This window comes from Bos indicus x Bos taurus, chromosome 21 (genome assembly GCF_003369695.1).
Source record: "Bos indicus x Bos taurus breed Angus x Brahman F1 hybrid chromosome 21, Bos_hybrid_MaternalHap_v2.0, whole genome shotgun sequence".
NCBI lineage: Eukaryota > Metazoa > Chordata > Mammalia > Artiodactyla > Bovidae > Bos > Bos indicus x Bos taurus.
Genome location: NC_040096.1, coordinates 1,983,422 through 2,004,391, shown reverse-complemented (window position 1 = coordinate 2,004,391; position 20,970 = coordinate 1,983,422). Strand labels below are relative to the sequence as shown.

Sequence of the window (20,970 nt, the reverse complement as noted above, 5' to 3'; positions counted from 1 at the left end):
ATTAAAGTGAAAAGAGGAGAGTGAAAAAGTTGGCTTAAAGCTCAACATTCAGAAAACGAAGATCATGGCATCTGGTCCCATCACTTCATGGGAAATAGATGGGGAAACAGTGGAAACAGTGTCAGACTTTACTTTTTGGGCTCCAAAATCACTGCAGATGGTGATCGCAGCCATGAAATTAAAAGACGCTTACTCCTTGGAAGGAAAGTTATGACCAACCTAGACAGCATATTAAAAAGCAGAGACATTACTTTGCAAACAAAGGTCCGTCTAGTCAAGGCTATGGTGTTTCACGTATCGATGTGAGAGTTGGACTGTGAAGAAAGCTGAGTGCTGAAGAATTGATCCTTTTGAACTGTGGTGTTGGAGAAGACTCTTTAGAGTCCCTTGTACCTCAAGGAGATCCAACCAGTCCATTCTAAAGGAGATCTGTCCTGGGTGTTCACTGGAAGGACTGATGCTAAAGCTTAAACTCCAATACTTTGGCCACCTCATGGGAAGATTTGACTCATTGGAAAAGACTCTGATGGTGGGAGGGTTTGGCAGCAGCAGGAGAAGGGGACGATGGAGGATGAGATGGCTGGATGGCATCACTGACTCAATGGACATGAGTCTGAAATGAACTCCGGGAGTTGGTGATGGACAGGGAGACCTGGCGTGCTGCGATTCCTGGGGTCACAAAGAGTCGGACATGACTGAGCAACTGAACTGAACTGAAATAAATTAATAAATTTGCCAAACTAAGCTAAAAGTAGCCTACATAAAAATGCATTCCCAGTTTGGATTCAGATTTCTTCCAACTATGATAGATATCTTTGGAACAACTAATAAATTTACATGAGGATTTATTTTAAAATATATTAGATTCTAGTTAATACTAGGCATAGGAAATTGTAGTTATGTGTTCTGTACACATACATAGGCCCAAAGTATCGCTGTATTTCTAATTTTCAAAATTTGGCAATGTTCTGATAACTATTAGTTCTAGTTGCTAAATATGTGAAAGTTTATTACACTCTCTTCTGTCTTTGAAACTTTTTATAACAAAAACTGGATAGTTCTCAAAAAGCTACCCAGGAAATTGCCATGACTCCTAGCAATTTTATTTCTAAGTAAAAACCCAAAAGATATGAAAACACAGACTCAGACATTTCTATACCAGTGTTCATAGAATCATTGTTCAATGTGGATAGCTACTAGCCCTATTATTCAAAGTAAAAGAGCGGAAACATCCAAGTTCATCAACAGAAAAAATGTGGTTTATACATAGAAATCCATAAAAAGAAAAATGAAGTTCTGATACTTATCTTGCTCTCAAATTTTATTTCCCTTAAGGAACCAGGGATCCTAGGAGAAATGGTGGGTTTCACACTGGGGTTAAGATAAGAACAAAATGAACCTGGATACTGTTACTAGAGAAAGGATAGGGACATGTTGAAAAGACAGAGGCCAAATGTAGGACAATTCAGGAAAAAAAAAAAAAAAAGTAGTGTAGTGGAGACCCATCTTTATCTATAGTGTAAAGAAAATATCCATGAGTCTACACTGAAATGAGTAACTGAAAAACTGAATGGGGGAGAATGGACAACTCCCAATTGGACAACTTCACATAATAAAATGTAGGCACAGAGGAAACCAGAATTGAAAGACACATGTACCCCAATGTTCATCACAGCACTGTTTACAACATCCAGGACATGGAAGCAACCTAGATGTCTAATAGTAGATGAATGGATAAGACTGTTGTGGTATGTATACACAATGAAATATTACTCAGCTATTAAAAAGAATACATTTGAATCAGTTTTAATGAGGTGGATGAAACTGGAGCCTATTATACAGAGTAAAGTCAGTCAGAAAGAAAAACACCAATACAGTATACTAACACATATATATGGAATTTAGAAAGATAGTAACAATTACCCTATATGCAAGACAGCAAAAGAGACACAGATGTAAAGAACAGTCTTTTGCACTCTGTGGGAGAAGAAGACAGCAAAAGAGACACAGATGTAAAGAACAGTCTTTTGCACTCTGTGGGAGAAGGCGAGGGTGGGATGATTTGAGAGGGTAGTGTTGAAACGTGTATATTATCATATGTGAAGTGGATCGCTGGTCCAGGGTTGATGCATGAGACAGGGTGCTCAGGGCTGTGCACTGGGATGACCCAGCAGGATGGGATGGGGAGAGAGGTGGGAGGGGGTGCTCAGGATGGGGACACATGTACACCCATGACTGATTCATGTCAATGTATGGTAAGAACCACTACAATATTGTAAAGTAGTTAGCCTCCAATTAAAATAAATAAATTAAATAAATAAATAAAAATAAAATGTAGACTTGACAGATTTTCTTAAAATTATGATTTGACAAGAAACTTCAATACACACTAAAATTAGCATATCAAAGTATGATAAAGAGTACTGGCATTATCTTTCACAAAAGATACTTATTAATTACAACACTAAGTAAGTAAAGCTACATCACTAGTCATAAAGCACTGTTAACATTTGTTGTTGGTTAGAACGTCCGACTCTCTTGAGATTCCATGGACTGTAGCCCGCCAGGCTCCTGTCCATTGGATTTCTTCAGCAAGAATACTGGAGTGGGGTATCATGCCCTCCTCCAGGGGGTCTTTCAGACCCAGGAATGCAACCCAAGTCTCCTGCTTGGCAGGTGGATTCTTTACCACTGAGCCACTAGGGAAGCCCACTGTCAACATTATATGATCCCTAGTGATTTCCTTGGAGAAGGAAATCACAACCCACTCCAGTGTTCTTGCCTGGAGAATCCCAGGGACGGGGGAGCCTGGTGGGAGGCCGTCTATGGGGTCGCACAGAGTTGGACACGACTGAAGTGACTTAGCAGCTAGCAGCAGCAGCAGTGATGAACTGAGAACTACATCACTTTCATAGTATTTTTGCCAAAAGTGTATAATTTCAAACTCAAAGGGAAGAAAAAAAAGCACACAAACCCAGATGCGCGTGGTTCACGTATTTTGTAGATTCTCCAAGTGTTAAAAATCAAGAAAATCCAAGCAAACTGAACACCCGTCCCAAATGAGAGATTAAGTAGACTTTGACAACTACATGCAATGTTGGATACCACTTTAGATGTATAAAATTATCAGTTGATAATAACACATCAATAGACATTTACTGTTTTTTATAACTGTATACCGCAGATGAAAGATGTTTACATAAGTAGTTGGAAAATATTAAAAACACAAACGAACAACAAAAGCCTATGTAGTTCCCTGCAATATTCATGGAGGTATAAAGTCATATATCAATATAGAATTAAAAAGTAAATAAGGCTAGTATTTCCTGTTTTCCAGTCTACATGAAAAAACACTCTAAACAGTTTTGACAGAGCTAGTAAAGCAAACACAAAATAAAGTTCTGTGTTTAGGACTATCTTCTCAGAAAGTGCCAATAAAATAATGATGGCTGTAATAGGGGCTATAAATAGGGCTATAAAAGAGATAATATAAAAATAAACAAATTGTAGTTCACCTATTCATTGGATACAAAGATTTTCATTTTTAGAAAAATTCAGTTATGTTATCTTAATCAATAATTAAAATGGCAAATATGATCAACTTGAAAACAAAATATATTTTATTAAACCTGTCACTAAATTTGATGAAAAATTCTTAATTAAAAGGAGAAAAAGTTCCTAAGATGACTCTTAAGTACTTAAAAATTAAAATCATGAGTTTCAATGAAATTGTATTTAAAAAATATTAAAGCTGATTTACATATATTAATATGGAAAAAAACTAGTTTTGCAATCCCTATCACTATATTAACAAAACTATGAAATGCTTGGGAATGAATTTTAAAAAGAAAGCTAAACTAGCAGTATTCCAACATAACAATTTGATTTTAGAAAAATATAAAGACATACCTTGTTGTTTGACAGGAAGACTCAATTTTAAAGAGATCTAGTCTCTCCTAATTAATCTATTAAATTGTTGCAAATGAAATAAAAACTGCATTTTTTTTTTCCAACTTGTAAAGTAATGTTAAGCATCAATTGAGAGAAAAAATGCAAGTGTTGACAGGGAATATTCTGAAAAAGAAGAGAAATGAGACAGAGCTCAATGGAATAGAAGATTCATCAGTAATTTTAAAGTAACAATAGAAAGTAAGGCAGACAAATAAATAGAAATTCAACCAATTATATGTCAGAATTTCTATGATTACGGTAGAAGTGAAGTTGAGTTGTAACTACCTAAGTCAAGGTAAACAATTTGAATATGTAATGCTTTAAAACCACAAGTAAGGATAAATGGAAAGAGAAATAAAATGGCAAAACATCTGATGGAAAAAAACATAGATGAAGAAATGATACTAATACAAACATGCTTTAAAGAAAAACACAAAACTCAAAAGGCATAAAACATAGTATGATTATATTTTAATACACAACCAAAATACAAAACACCACAGTAAATTGACAGCAATAAAATATGGTATTTCATTTGCACTACACTTAGACATTGATATACCAAGGAAAATGAAAGGAAAAAAAAAAAAAAAACAGAGCAAATGAAAGGAAAAAAAAAAAAACAGAGCAAAATGAAATAATGCAAGAGACTGTAAGGATTAAGCATATATGAAGATGACAGACTGAACAGTTACAGAAGAAAGGCAATTTCTTTGTAACATCATATTGCCAAAAAATAAAAATGTAACATTTATACAGTTTTAGGAAATATATCCACATAAACACTTGTAGATAAGATTGATGAAATCCTGTCTATATAATGGGGGAAAATCTATTTTACTTTGGACTCGAAACTATAAATTTTGGGTATCCTTAGTCTTCACAGTTTCATTGGAATTATTTCAACAAATTAGTTGGATAAATTTACAATTTATATATAAACAACGCTTACTGCATAGAAAAATCTGTGGCTAGTATATACAGATCCCCCAAAATGCCATGAGTGTTAACTGATCAATAAACCCACAAGATGTGCACAAAATTTCATCAATAAGTAGATAACACAGAGGTGGGAGAATCAGAGGAGGAAAAACAGCATTTAAGAAGTAAAATGTTACACTTAAAATTTTCCATATCCTTTGAAATCTTGAAAATTGTGTTTTTTATGAATCAATTTTAAATTTCCCTGTGATAAATGAAAATTTTAAATATATGCACTAATACTTCTGGGAGCAATGAAATGAAGCTTTGACATTACAAAGTCCTGAGCGTCTTTGTGTAACAATGTCTCCATCATTCAAGCTCCTGAGATTCAGTCCAATAGCAACAATGAAAACAGTCCACATGCCTGGTTACAATTCTCTCCAATATCACCCTTTAAATTTGAGCCTTCTCAGCCTGTTTTTATGATCTACAGGGAGTGTCTGTTGCAATACAATAATGAGGAATTGCCATACGTTATGAAGACTATTTTCTGGTTTTATGGAAGATGGTGGCAGAATCAACAGTATCAGTTTTCCTACGTAGTCATCACTTGAGAGGACACACTGGGGAAAAAAATGGGTAAAGGTTAGTAGCACACTTCATTTCATTACATAAAATGAAATGCAATAAATAGCTATTCTAATATGAAAAAACAACAAGTCAATCAAAATTTGCTTTGGAATTCTTTTAACAATGAGAAAGCCAGGTATTGGTAGTCTTATATCTTGCTTCTTATGTTGTCTCCTCACATTGTCTATGCTTCCTTTTTATTACTCTTTCATCTACAGATCACTCACTCATGATATCATGCAATCTACATGGCTTTCTGTATAAGAAACATACCAATACCTAAATATTGCAATGAAAATAACCAAGAAACTTAGTCCATTTGATAAGAAAAATAGTAACTATATTAAAGATATAGAGGCTACAATGGAACTTAGGAAACATTTAGTTCCTAATCCATTACTCTGCTGCTGCATCGCTTCAGTCGTGTCCGACTCTGTGCAACCCCATAGATGGCAGCCCACCAGGCTCCCCCGTCCCTGGGATTCTCCAGGCAAGAACACTGGAGTGGGTTGCCATTTCCTTCTCCAATGCATGAAAGTGAAAAGTGAAAGTGAAGTCGCTCAGTCATGTCCAACTCTAGCGACCCCATGGACTGCAGCCTACCAGGCTCCTCCGTCCATGGGATTTTCCAGGCAAGAGTACTGCAGTGGGGTGCCATTGCCTTCTCCGCCCATTACTCTAGTTCCCATTAAAATGGCTGAGCAGGTACCTCTCAAAAAACCATTAATCTTCTCTTTGAAAAAATGAAAGAAAATGGAAGGACAATGGGTCTGTCATGTCCGACTCTTTGTGACCTCATGGACTATACAGTCCATAGAATTCTCCAGGCCAGAATACTGGAGTGGGTAGCCTCTCTCTCTCCAGAGGATCTTCCCAACCCAGATATCGAACCCAGGTCTCCTGCAATGCAGGCGGATTTTTCACCAGCTAAGCCACAAGGGAAGGCCAAGAATACTGGAGGGGGTAACCTATCCCTTCTCCAGTGCATCTTCTTTACCAACTGAGCTATGAGGGAAGCCTGTAATCTTCTCTTTAGTTATGATTTATGCCTGAGGAAAAAGGCAACATTTTCTGATTAAAACCGTTACTTTCAAGGTTATCCCATGGACAGCAGATGGGCAATAAGGCTTTCTGAGAAAGAATGTTTAACAATTTGTCAGTATTCAGTTCTTGCCCGCCCATCCCATGAAGTAATCTTACAGCAAGGTAGAATGGGAAATGAAGGAAAAGCTCCTGGAGTGTCAAGGGCAGGAATTCCGCATCTGTTACAACATTACTGACTTCATCAACAGCTGTCCCCTCTCATTCTTCCCATAGTTCCACAGCTTCAGGAGTTCTAAGATTCTACATTTCAGTATCTACATACTGGACCTCAATCTTTTCTATTTTGCATTTCCCAAGTGACTAAATCCAAAAATCATGTACTTTTTTTTCTAATTTCTTATCTTTTGCCTAATTAATTCCCCAAATCACAAAACAATTCAGTATGACTTTATGTCAGGCAATGAGTAAGATATTTGCCAAAAATTATCTGCAAGAGATTCTGAGTGTGAGAAAAGTGGAATTGTGAAAATCAAGGACCCCTTCAAAAACAAAACAAAAAACTACTGAAGCTCCACATCTGTAGCTCTTAACCTGTTGTACTGTCTTCAATCTGGTCTTACAAGCTACCTGTGCCTACAGTCACCTTGGCAGTATCCCACCATGCTATGAAATTCTGGTTGGCCATATGATAAGGTTAGCCAACAGAATATGGCAGAAATGATGTTACATGACCTCTGAAACCAGATCAAAAAAGGCCATGCCACTTCAAACACTTATTTTTATGATTGAAGTGAGAACCTGTGTGATGGTTAAAAGCCTTTTAGCTAAGCCCAACCTTCCAAGTCATCTAAAACCAGTGCCAGATTTGAGTGAAGAAGTATCCAGAAGACTCTAGTGGTTTGAATCACTCTCAAGCATTGAACTGGGTCTTCCCAGTTGATTCTAAATACATTCTGGCACTCTCAGAAATCTTCACCCACAGAATCTGTAGAAATAGCACAAGAATGTATTATATATCACCAAATTTAGGATAATTTGTTACCTATATGTTATCTGAACAATGAACACTAGCTGCCACCAAAATTCTATCAAATTTAAGAAAAGCAGAATATCAGTTCCTGTCTAACCAAAGTGCCCTGCCCTGAATCAAATGAGCACTCAGACTGCCCTTACAATCACTATCACCAAGAGGTTTTCCTGAGCCCAGAGATGGGAGTCAAGAAAACCTGGAATGAGCAATAATGCAACTGGTCTGGTGACAACAATTATTGACATTAAAACAAAGATGGCAAAAGTATCTTTTCTTAAACTACTACCTCCCTACAGGGAAAAAGAAGAAACATAGTAAGGTAAAACACACAGCATTCTGACCAAACACTGAAGCAGCAGCTTAAGTGGAGGCTAATGTCGAACTAACACTTAGAAACAGTTCCTCATTAATCAACCCTGTAGCTGATTCAACTCTCCAACTTCAACATGACTTTGCTACTATTATTCTATATTAGCACCTTTTTTAGGCTGCCATCCACCTCTACCATTATACCACCAAACTACACATGCAAAAATAGCTGGTCTATTCCCTAATTTATAATTAGTAAAATATTGATCATCATTTGTTTTGCAATATTAGTTATGTTATTGTATTTGGTGTTGAGTAAATTAATTGAAGGCCGGCCATTGACTACATTATTCATGGACTCCATCTTTAATACAATTATATTTTTAAATAACTGGCTTACTTACTGATTCTCAGGAATATCGGATAATTCCAAGCTGCACAAGAACAAAGTCTGCACCAGTGTTATTTTCCTGAGCCTAGCCAAAATCTTGTCCTAATACAGCATTTCTTGATCCCGAACCTTCTTACTTGTGGTTTACAGTTGAGATTTATAAATTAAGGAACTCCATAGGAAGAATGTTCCTGATGATGTCAGATATCCTCAGATTATCTGCATGTTATGTTTTTCTTTCACCATATTTACCTGAGAAGCAAGAATACAATAAAGCCAAGGTCAGATACAAATAAAACTCCAGGAGACACTAATTATGATAACTTTAGAAGTGACAGGAATAGTGAATGCAAATTGAAAAACTAGCAAATATGACTGGCCCAAACAGAATTTTTTTTTTTTTTTTTACTTACACCTTCTCAGAGTACTTTCAGCATGAATGTTGAGACTACTGAAATTTTTCTTACCAATTCTGAATACTCTAAAAAGCCATAAAAGACCTATGATCAATCCATTTAACAGACTCAAACTACTGTAAAAGACAATAATCCATTCTCCTATTAGGCCCATTAATTAAGAGTAATTCCCAAGCTATTCCAAGAGACTTTCCTTCAACAATTAGCCATAAATATGGCACTGTCTTATAAAATTACCCTTTATAGAAACTTTCAATGACTATTTTTATCATTCATGTGTTTGTCAACCCAAATATAACTGTATAGCACCTACCTCAAATCCCATCTTCTCCCTTCTTTCCGAGGGTAATCAAATTCTCTTTGTTTCACTGTTTAAAACTCTCTGCAGCACTAGTATCTAAGTCACACGTTCTTCATGATCACTCAAAACTATGCGTGACAGTCACTGGGAACATAAAGCTGGATACAACAGCCCAACACTCCCAAAACGTCAACAGGTAACGATGAAGACAAGCACAAACTGGCTGTATCTTTTAAGTTCCTTTGGTTGTTAGATGTTGCTTTTGAAATACATTTAAAAATTTAAAGGCAGTAAATAGCAGCTGTCCCTTTTTTCTGGTATGTTTATATAGTAATGTTAATTTTTTGGTATGATTTCCCAGACAACTTTCTATTCCATAATGCACATTTGCACTTTTACATTGTCATATAGCAACATATGTTTTAGTATTGAACTTACACATGTGCAAAAGTTTCAAAAAGAATGCTAAAATAATCACCATTATAGTTAACACTACTGAGAAAGCATTATTTAACTCTATTATCATGTCAGAATAAACCCATTCCTTAGGAATAGTAACCATTAATATTTCAAATAGAAAAAACAGAGGCATATGGACACATCTCAGCATACACATTTAGTTGTTATCTGTTCAAAAATGACAATTAAAAGAATCAACTTGAAACATTCTTCTATATCAGAATATTTTTTCAGTGTCTGAATGACAGTCAAACAAATAAGCTATCATTACAATTCCTCTTTTAATGATGTATATTTCAGACATTCAAATTATGTTACAATCTGTAACATATTTTCTTCTTTATGAATTTGAGAACAGTAATAGGTAAAATCCCATCAGCAAGTTTTATCATTTCAAAAGTTTTACATATTCAAATTTTGATTGTCACTGCCAAAATTCTACACAAAATAAGATATACTAATGATACCTCTAACAAATTTTCATTATTTACATTATAAGCAACTGAGAATACTCCTGACATTAGTTACTGATTATACTATAAAAATTTAAATACCCACCAGAAAACTTTCAAAAGCTCTCAGAAAAAAACCCTCAAAATCACATAAATTATGTTCTCACAAAAGTATATATGGAAACATTAAAAAAAATACATAGCCACTTAAACATTTTACATAAAAATTAACATTAGTTTAGATATAAATGAAGCAGGTTTCTACACATTTAAGCTTATAACTGAAATTCCATTTTCATTTTTTTCCTAAAAAGAAAAAAAGCAAGGCATGAATAGATGTTTAAAAAGAAATTATCCCTAAAACTAATTTTACATATGTATGTGTATATACATTTACAGTATGTTTGTATATGCATATAAATTCTCAACCAGTATGTGTATATAGTATAGCAAAATAACCATTACTTGATATTAGCTATGAGAATAGCTATGACTTAAATGACAATTCCTTTAATGTCTTCCTTTCTTCCTAAAGATAAAAATAAAATCCTTTGGTCATTTTTCTTTGTTAAAAGTATACAATCTAATCTTTTCCTATGAGAATCTAACAATCTGAAGACATGGAGACAATCTAGGTATCCCTATGCCCAAAAAAATCACTGCATAAACACCAACTGTAATGACAGACCCAAGATGGAAGAGCAGATGGTCAGGTGCTCATCTTCTCAACTCCAAAATTACAACTTGCTGCTGCACAACCACTGATGGGAGAATGAAGGATCCCACCAAAAAAGGAAACTCCACGTCCAAGGGCAAAGGAGAAGCTCCAGCAAGATGGCTGGACTGGCGAAATTGTGTTTAGAATCAAGCCCCATATCCGCCAGAGATGCTCGAAGGTCTCAAACAAAACCTTGGGCTCACCGGGGATGCCAGAGTCTGAGCCAGACCTGCCTTTGCATTTGAGTGTCTCCTGTGGAGGCATGGATCAGCAGGGGCCTACCGCTGGGGCAGGGGCTCTGGATGCAGCAGACCTGGGTATAGCATAAGCACTCCTGGAGAAGGTCACTATTAACCCCACAACAGAGCCGCCAGAACTTACACAGGACTGGGGAAACAGACTCTTGGAGGGCACAAAGAAAACCTTGTGTGCACCGGGACCCAAGAAAAACGACCAGTGGCCCCAAAAGAAACTGACTCAGGCTTGCTGGTGAGTGTCCAGGAGTCTCTGGTGGACGCCTGGGTCAGCAGTGGCCTGCTACAGAGTCGGGGCACTGAGTAAAGCAATGCATACACAGGACCTTTTGAAGGAGGTCGCCATTATCTTCATTACCTCCACCATAGTTTGGCCTCAGATCAAACAACAAAGCGGTAACATAGCCCCACCCATCAACAGAAAATCAGATTAAAGATGTACTGGGTATGGCCCAGCCCATCAGAAGAAGACCCAGTTTCCCCTCAGTCAGTCTCTCGCATCAGGAAGCTTCCATAAGCCTCTTAGCCTTCTCCATAAGAGGGCAAACAGAATGAAAACCACAATCACAGAAAACTAATCACATGGACCACAGCCTTGTCTAACTCAATGAAACCACGAGCCATGCTGTGTAGGGCCACCCAAGATGGACGGGTCATGGTGGAGAGTTATGGAAAAATGTGCTCCACTGGAAAAGTAAAAAGCAACAGTTAGAACTGGACATGGAACAACAGACTGGTTCCAAGTAGGAAAAGGAGTACGTCAAGGCTGTATATTGTCACCCTGCTTATTTAACTTATATGCAGAGTACATCATGAGAAATGCTGGGCTGGAGAAAGCACAAGCTGGAATCAAGATTGCCGGGAGAAATATCAATAACCTCAGATATGCAGATGACACCACCCTTATGACAGAAAGCAAAGAACTAAAGAGCCTCTTGATGAAAGTCAAAGAGGAGAGTCAAAAAGTTGGCTTCAAACTGGACATTCAGAAAATGAAGATCATGGCATCTGGTCCCATCACTTCATGGCAAATATATGGGGAAACAGTGGAAACCAAGCCTGACTTTATTTTTCTGGGCTCCAAATTCACTGCAGATGGTGACTGCAGCCATGAAGTTAAAAGACGCTTGCTCCTTGGAAGAAAAGTTATGACCAACCAAGACAGCATATTGAAAAGCAGAGACACTACTTTGCCAACAAAAGTCCTTTCTAATCAAAGCTATGATTTTTTCCAGTAGTCATGTATGATGTGAGAGTTGGACTATAAAGAAAGCTGAGCGCCAAAGAATTGATGCTTTAGAACTGTGGTGTTCGAGGAGACTCTTAAAGAGTCCCTTGGACTCCAAGGGACCAGTCCATCCTAAAGGAAATCAGTCCTGAACATTCACTGGAAAGACAGATGCTGAAGCTGAAACTCCAATATTTTGGCTACCTGATGCAAAAAACTGACTCATTTAAAAAGACCCTGATGCTGGGAAAGATTGAAGGCAGGAGAAGGGGATTAAAGAGGATGAGATGGTTGGAGGGCCATCACCCACTCAAAGGACATGAGTTTGAGTAAGTTCCAGGAGTTGGTACTTGACAGGGAAGCCTGGCATGCTGCCATGGGGTCGCAAAGAGTCGGACATGACTGAGCAACTGAACACCAAAATATTACACAGTCCTAAAAGCCAATTATGAGTTGTATTCCACTGCTAATACATTCATAGAAGCCACCTCATGATATTGTTATATTTACAAATTTATACTTAGTGAAATCCCATGCACCTAGAAAAACTAGATTTTTTAATGATTCTTTTACTGCTATTTACAATGTTGTCTTGTATGTTGTCATGCATTCCAATTAAATACAACACTGTATAATTCAAAGACAATAAAATCTTATAAGATACAACTTCCTTTGATTAAAATATATAATGCCCTATCAGCAGTACAACTACAAATTATGACTTGACTTTTTTAATGTACAAAAACCTAAGCACTAAACAATGATTAAAATATAAAACTTTCTTTTAGATGAGAATCCAAAAATGAAAAAGTACCATTTTAACTCTTGCTTTTCCATAAATCAGAAAGCAGATCCCTGAACAGGTATATAGCTCAAGAAACCCACAACAGCATCAATTTCACTGCTGAGATTTCTAAAGAAAACAATGGAGCTTTACAATGAATTATTTACAAAATTATACTTTATGAGACTCTATACATCTAGAACGTCTAGATGTTAAAAATTAAAACCTTATATCTGCCTATTTACAAAGCTGTCTTGAATATTGTCATGCAACCAAGGGAACACATACAGAACTGTGTATTGTTCCAAGAGGTAGTATAAAATATCTTTGACAAAGTCATTTTTTAATTTGAATGTTAAGAGGAAAAAAATAAAGATTAAAAAAGATAAGAAGGGTGAGTAGTTAGAGTACAGACGCTTTTTAGGGCCACTACAATATGATGATGATTAATACATGTCATTATACATTTTTCCAAACTCACAGAATGTACAAAAGCAAGAGTTAATCCTAATGTATATAAACTACTGACACTGGGTGATTGTGTCAATGTGGGCTCATCCATTTTAACAAATGTACCACTCTCACAGGGCATTTGATCATGGAGGTGGATTTTCATATGTGTACTAGGTTGATAATGGGGGGAATTATGCAAGTATTCAGGTAGAAGGTACATGGAAAATCTTTTGTGCCTTCCTCTCAAGTTTTCTGTGAACCTGAAACTGCTCTTAATAAAAATAATATAAATGAAATATATCAGGAATCTTGGTTTGAATTAGATATAGCAAAAGAATTTACATGGTGTAAGTTTTAAATATACGTACTTGATACAATGGCCAATTCTTCTACATGAGAACAGGGTAAATGTGTAATCTTGTCAGTGTTTCCACTTAACCACCAATTTGCATAGCTCCAAGGGCCTGTTTGTCAACTTCGTTGCTATGCTGATTTTAAAAGACAACAGTACTAACACATTTACAATGAAATAAAGTTAAACTTTTTAGATTCTCAGTACATTTAGAAATATTACATGTTTAAAACTAAATATTACTTTTGTTCCTTATTTACAAAATTGGTTATTGTCATGTTAGCAAGTGAACACAAACATTTCTATAAAATTTTCTTTAGAAAAATGAATTGCATCAGGAACCTTAGCACATCTGGGAAAATAAGTTACACATACATGTCCCACAATTAGAGGTAAAATTATATAAGAAATGCATGTATCTAGAAAGAACACATGTTTTTAACTGCATATACAGCATTGCTGTATACAGTGACATAAGAGTCACTCAAGAACAGTGAGAGTTAATGTACCATTCCATTTTGACAAGCATAAAGCTTATGTGCTATGAATTTTAGGTAAATATGTATTCAAAATTATGACAGAAATTTGTGAACATCTAGTGATATATGGATAAGAAACAAAAATCTGATCACAGGCACACAACCACCTAATACTGTTCCCCCCATACAGACTAAGTATAAACACATAATGGTCATACAACACTTCTATTCATAATATATATATTTCACCATTAGTTTAACATTAATATATTGATTCCATGTGTGTATGTGCGTGCGTGCGGTTTCAGAACACCTAGGAACTTGTTAAAGAAGAGCTTGCCTGCTAGACAAGTGTGGAATGTGTCCTTACTCTGTTCCAATATTTAAAACTCAAAATTTAGATGGAAATACAAGTCTATGTATTTAAAAATATGAATGATGATTTCTACACTCTAACAAATAATGTCTAATGGAAAAAACCTCAAGAACACAATAAACAGAAAACCATCAAAATTCAAGCCTAATTCATGAAGATGCTCACTCTGCTATATCTAAGATCAAACAATGACTGTAACTTTAAAGTTTCAATGAAAAGGTATTCCAAAATTATTGACAGAAATTAAAAATATTTTATGAAATAGCATGTATCTTCAATATACAAAGCAAAGTAAGAGATCAATCCCTAGCAACCAAAAATATCCCAAATACAAGTAGTTTAGCAATTCGTCAAAACAGTGTTTTAACTTTAGTCTGTCAGTTTGGTACTCACAAAATACATGCCTACCAGGCAAATCCTAAGTAGATGTCATTTTAAAAAACTAACATTTGCTTCCCACATATCTAACAGCCTCACTATATTCTCCAGCAATACATAAAGTTCATAAACTAAAGCCTCCTGTATTATCTGCCCTCAAACAACCCAAAGAACCTAAGACTAAAGCCAAATGATAACTCGCCCCCAAAATATTGCCATTCTATGACTTTTAGTATCACTAGTTTTATACACACATATGTGCATGTATTCATATGTGTTGATATGTATACATGGATATGTATGTAAAAACATCCCTACAAAACATGGACTAAATGTTTAGAGCAAACGACTACATATTCTATTTTATTGACCACCATCTAAAAAAATCCCTTAATTGCCCAATTATTTATTCAGATAGTCTGAAAATAGGCAAAATTTTCACTCTCTGCATAGTTAATATTTTATAAAACCTGCATAAATTATAGCTCATATGCCTAAAAACATATAATAATGCTATTAAATACACATAATATAAAAAAATTCCTTTCATCAGCCCACTATTTAATCAACTTAGGTCTGATATACTATCACTAACATCACCCATAAAAACTTACATATTGTCTATACAACTATAAATAAATACTTTAAAACAATAATTCACTATTTTCATTAAAAGTCAAATGCCACTGGCAAATGAAAACTTTTCTAGCCTATGCTGTTTTATTACCAAATCTGAAGATTTCTCTAAGTTATATAAAGAGTTGTGTTCTTTTTGTATACAAATATATCTGAAAAACATAAAAGCAGTCCAGTGATGTTTCCACCATGATGAATCCTGTCATAAAATGATATATTTACATTAGATACTCCACACTATGTACTCCACACTATGTATTTCTCACAACCTAAAAATTGTGTCTAATGATCCAATGAACATACTGAGAGGGTGGAAGGAACATTTCTTTTGGCAAACAAAAATATTTGTATCCTATTAGGTTGATATGAATTTACAATGATATAGACAATTACAAGTTAAACAAAAAATTTAACATTGCTTGTAACAAACTGTTTAACAACTTTTACCAGAAATGAATTAATATTGGTTGGAAATTAGAATATTGATCAAATATATTTAGATTCCCAACATCTGATCATGGAGCAAAGTCTGGATGCTATTTGAGAACGCTCTTCATGCATATACATATACATACACAATCTTCCAAAAATCCCTATTCTCTGTCTCCTAAATTCAGCTTTTATTTGCCTAAGACAAAGTGGTCTAGAAATACCTCAGTAACCAACATTATATTCTACTAACTGAAATGTCAGCCATCTCTATGCATGACAGGATGGTAAAGAACAGTACTTTTTCTATTATGTACAAAGCAATAAAAAATCCCCACTCAATTCTGATTATGTAAGCATTGAGAAGCTCTTCTCTGGTGCAAAAATTTCATCTTAATAAGGCAATCTCATACCATAAAAAACTGTAACATAAATGTCATTACAGGATAACATCTACATCCAGATAGAGCACCCTTAATAGCATTTCTTAGGTGACAGTTGAATACAAAACAATCTCTCTCATCTCAAAAAGCCATTGCAATAATCCAATCAAATGATTTCAAATGTATACATCATTCAGAGGTATTCTAACAATCCTTATTTCTATAATCATGTATTAAAAATAATTCTTCTATATATATTAACAAACTCTGTTAATATTTGCAACACACTGAGAAATGTCACGAAGCAATTATATTTGGTTATGTCATACATAGTATTTTTAAAATGCATATAAACAATAGCAGTGCCTTCTTTTGCTTTTATGATAGAGTAATATTAGACATTTCCATGTCCTTCTCTTTTTGCCAGCCATAAACAATACAAAATTCTGTACAGCTTACAAAATGTCCTCAGAATCCCTTTCTAAAAGTCTTTTCCAGAAGACACTTTTACCAAATGTATTTTTAGAAACTTTCTTAGGAAACAAGCTGTATTATCTTATATAAAAATAATATATTGATGATTATAAATGTAGACCTATCTACTTCAATATTAGATTCCAAAAGATTAAGCAAAGAAAGAATACAATTAAGCTCTTACATGCTGAATTTCATTCTCTTCACCTCCCAACATTCAATGAACAATTCATCATTCAGAGTATTTTGTATCTCAATACCATTACCCAAACACAATTTTCCTAAGTATTTAAAAACATTCATAAGCTACAAATGTCAAATTAATTAATGGGATTAGATTTAGAGTAAATGCAATTAAGATCTATTTATCATAAATGTACACAAATGCCATATATATAGGGCTTTGACTGGTAACTGTGATAATCCACAGCAAGGCAATTACTATTCCTCACCAATCCAAAGACTGCTAATGAAATATCAATATTTCAGAACCAAGACGAAGTTCAGGCCAGTACTAAACTCTTATTTTGTCTATAATTTGTGTATATGGTAAAGCTTCTAACTGAAATCAAGAAGCACTGTCCTTCCCTTCCTAGCCTCATATTCCTATAGGGTTAGCTTACATGTACTTGATATTGTCCAGACTAGCCAATACTTGGAAGTTTTACCGAGTTGAAATAATTTTCAATTCAGTGGACACCCTTCACATACTTGAATCTTGGAGAGAAATCTGGAATGAGAGTTGCTGTCCTGATGCTGCTGGATCAGGCAAATCAATGCAGAGTTAAAGATCTAGAAAGTATCTATACAGAAGTGCCCCGGCAAAAGACGCTTTAAATTGGCAAGAGGTGTAGAATTCCTTATCAGTCAATAAGTAAAATTGCTCAGAATACTCCAGAAAAATCTGCTCATCTATGTTAATACAAAAAAAAAGTTTCCACAACTACCCTAACACCATCCTGAGTTGCACATTGTATCTTGCTGTGCAAAGTTATCTTGAGACTCTTGTGGACCAAAGGGTAAGAGGAAAGGAGTTTGAAATTTATGAATCCAAATGTTCAGTAACTAGAACTGGAAAATTTCCAATTTTCACAGTGGCAAAAAAATACTCAAAATATTATCAGTTTATATAAACCTTTGTCCTCTTTTCCAATTATTGCTTATTTCTAACACTTCTGAAACATGTCAATTGCAGATTTATGAAGAACACGACGTGGTTTCATCATCTTTCTCAAAGATTGTTCTGGCCAACAGATAAATTACAGAATCTGAAGCTGGAAGTAAGGGGACCAGTTAGAAGTTTCAGTATGAAAAGCAGCTCCAAAACAGCCATCTATGTAACACAGTAGCTACTGTGCAAAAAAGATTCTAAGTTTCTGGATGAAATCCTTGTCCATCTTTCTTAGGCCCCATTCATGTCCATGAATGACAGCCAATCACCTTCAAGTTGACATCATGTTTCAAATCTCTGTAAAATTGATAGTTAAATATATATTACACAATGATTTTAAAAGGATGTTTATGAATTATTTCCTGCTTATTTGCCACTATTTGCTTTGAATTATCTGTACATGTGTTTGCAATTTTAAAAGCAACTATTCAAAGTCTTTTCTTTTACAATGAGTTGTAGAATGATGTTTATGGCACATTATAAAAACCAAGAGAATAATCAATATACTCTGCTAACCTAACAGCCTCCACATGCCTAAAGCCTGAGCTCTGCAACAAGGAAACCACTGCAGTGAGAAGCCCAACCACCACAAGGAGAGCAGCCCCTGCTCGCCACAACTGGAGAAAGCCCACGCACAGCACCAAAAGCCCAGTGCAGCCATAAATAACATCTTTATGTTTTTGTTTTTAGCATTTTTTTAAAAAGCATTTTTTTTTTTAAACACAGAAGTTTTATTCCCCAGTGAGCCAGAATGAAATAGATAAAGGCATTCAGTAAGAGATACACATTTCTCTCTTCACCAAAGCCCCAAATCAAAATTTGGAACTCTCACATAAGTGAGTTTAAGATAGTATAGTATTACCCAGGGAATTCCCTGGCAGTCCAGCGATTGGGAGTCCACACTTTGACTACTGAGGGCCTGGGTTCAATCTCTGGTTTGGGAACTAAGATCCCACAAGCTACAAGGTGCAGAACTGTACTACACAACTCCCTGATCTTAGATTCTGGCTGGCACAATAAATCTTCTTACTTCTTGACTCAATCCTTACAAAAAAACAATCAGAAAATAAACGTTAAACTGAAAGCCAAATTTTGCCTATAAGGCCAACTTTTTGTACTTACCAATAATTAAGACAATAGTGTAACAAAAATTACTATCAAAAACCTATTAGATGCCAATTTTTATTATAGGCTTTGGTGAAAGAAAAGTCATAATGACACCAAGGCCTCCAGTGAACCATTAATGTTTCATTCTAATAAAGGAAGAATATTAGAAAAATCTATCTTTCCAGTATTAGAAATATTTCCAATATTAGAAAAACCATCTTTCCAAAACCTGCCATGTTATAATCTTAGACAACAAAAATATTATTCTGTAACAAGACTTTCATAAGTTTCTTCTTTGTGACTTCAGCAGTTCTGGCGGATGGAATATTTGTATTGTTACTTTGACATCACTTAGGGCCACAATTCACTTAGTCAAAAAAACTGCTCAGTCTATTTAAAATTCAAAGCCAGTGTCCAGCCAAGTTCAACAGACCGGGTAAAGTGAAAGTGAAGTCACTCAGTTGTGTCCCACTCTTTGCGACCCCATGGACTGTAGCCTACCAGGCTCCTCCCTCCATGGGATTCTCCAGGCAAGAGCACTAGAGTGGGTTGCCACTGAAGGTAGAAATTACCATGTCTAAGAAAACATACTACTCACTGAGATTGTTTCTATTCTTAGAAATATTTCTTAAAACACTTACTATTTCTTTGAAATTTTTATTTATTAGTCATTTTTATGACTGAAGGGCAGACGTAACAGAAACAAGACTCTTCATCTACCATTTAAAAAGCTGAATTAAGTATCCTGTAGCAATAAAGGAGCAGCTCCCCTGTACTAACTGCCCCTATGCACTGTTTGCAAAGGTACACTGGCTGTGTGAATATCTGATGCTACTTAACAACATTCAAATCTAGAACAAGCAAAACTAGATTTCAAATACTGCTCTTCTAGTAGAACTTCATCATCTTACTAAGCAACAAAGATATGCTCACTCCTATGAACTCAAATTGCAGGTATTTCCACTTTTGACAAAAAATGACTAAAATGTATCCCTATGAATACCCTGTAAACTTCATGACAAAGTACTTAGGTTCTCTACAATAAATCCTGATATTTACTAAACAGCTATTCCCAGAGAGGAGCCTAACTTAATGACTACTGAGTATTAAGAGTATAACATTAGATATCAGATAGCCCTAGATTCTAATCTGTCACTAATACAAGTTAATATTCACTAATATAAGTATCTAATAACATTTTTAAAAATCAGTAATGGCATCTCTCTTAAACATTTACTGTGATAGGCTCTGATCCCATTGATCAACTGCAGACAACTGAAGAGAAATAAACTGTCCTTAAACACCAACATTCGTGTGACAGCACTTACCACACTCACAGCATTTCATAAAATATATTCCATAAACATTCCTTCTGGACATCACTTAGACACCTAGAACTGGTTTCCAATGTTTGATCCAAGATGTGGTAGTTTCCTTTATTTTGATCTTGTTTCTGTCTTTGTTTCCACCTTGTCACATATGTGCCTTCTGAGATCCAAAGATGAGCTTCCATTTTTGCTTTGAACAGTGTTTGTGGTATACATACATATATATATATATATATGTGTGTGTGCACATATAAAAAAGGAAGAAAAAAAGAAAATAATTACAAAAATCTACAAAAAGAAAACAAGGGATGTCTGAAGAATTGGCACAAAGTGTACTACTACACCTGCCAATTCTAGCTATTCAGCTTTCACATGTCAAGAACAACATTTTTTGCCAAGAATAATGTTGTCTGAAAAGTCTATTGAGGCACATTGACTAGATTTCAGAGTGTCCTTTTAAGCTCAAACTTTGAAATCATCATGTTCAGACAAGGTCCTATGTCATCATAAATC

General features: G+C 35.3%; 1 long non-coding RNA gene and 1 other non-coding gene across 5 annotated transcripts in view; both read right to left on the bottom strand.

Moving 5' to 3' along the window:
- The window catches only part of LOC113880052, a 96,597-nt gene extending 84,899 nt beyond the window's left edge, over positions 1-11,698 (bottom strand). For all 4 annotated transcript variants that reach the window (XR_003507575.1, XR_003507573.1, XR_003507574.1 and 1 more), the window contains exons 1-3: positions 9,009-11,698; positions 8,293-8,531; positions 3,910-5,498 (exon numbers count right to left, since the gene is read on the bottom strand). This is a non-coding gene — a long non-coding RNA (uncharacterized LOC113880052). The remainder of the gene's footprint in view (positions 1-3,909; positions 5,499-8,292; positions 8,532-9,008) is intronic.
- Positions 11,699-20,896: 9,198 nt separating this feature from the next.
- Positions 20,897-20,970, bottom strand: LOC113880206. The gene has a single exon (XR_003507669.1). It is a non-coding gene; the product is annotated as a small nucleolar RNA SNORD107 (small nucleolar RNA).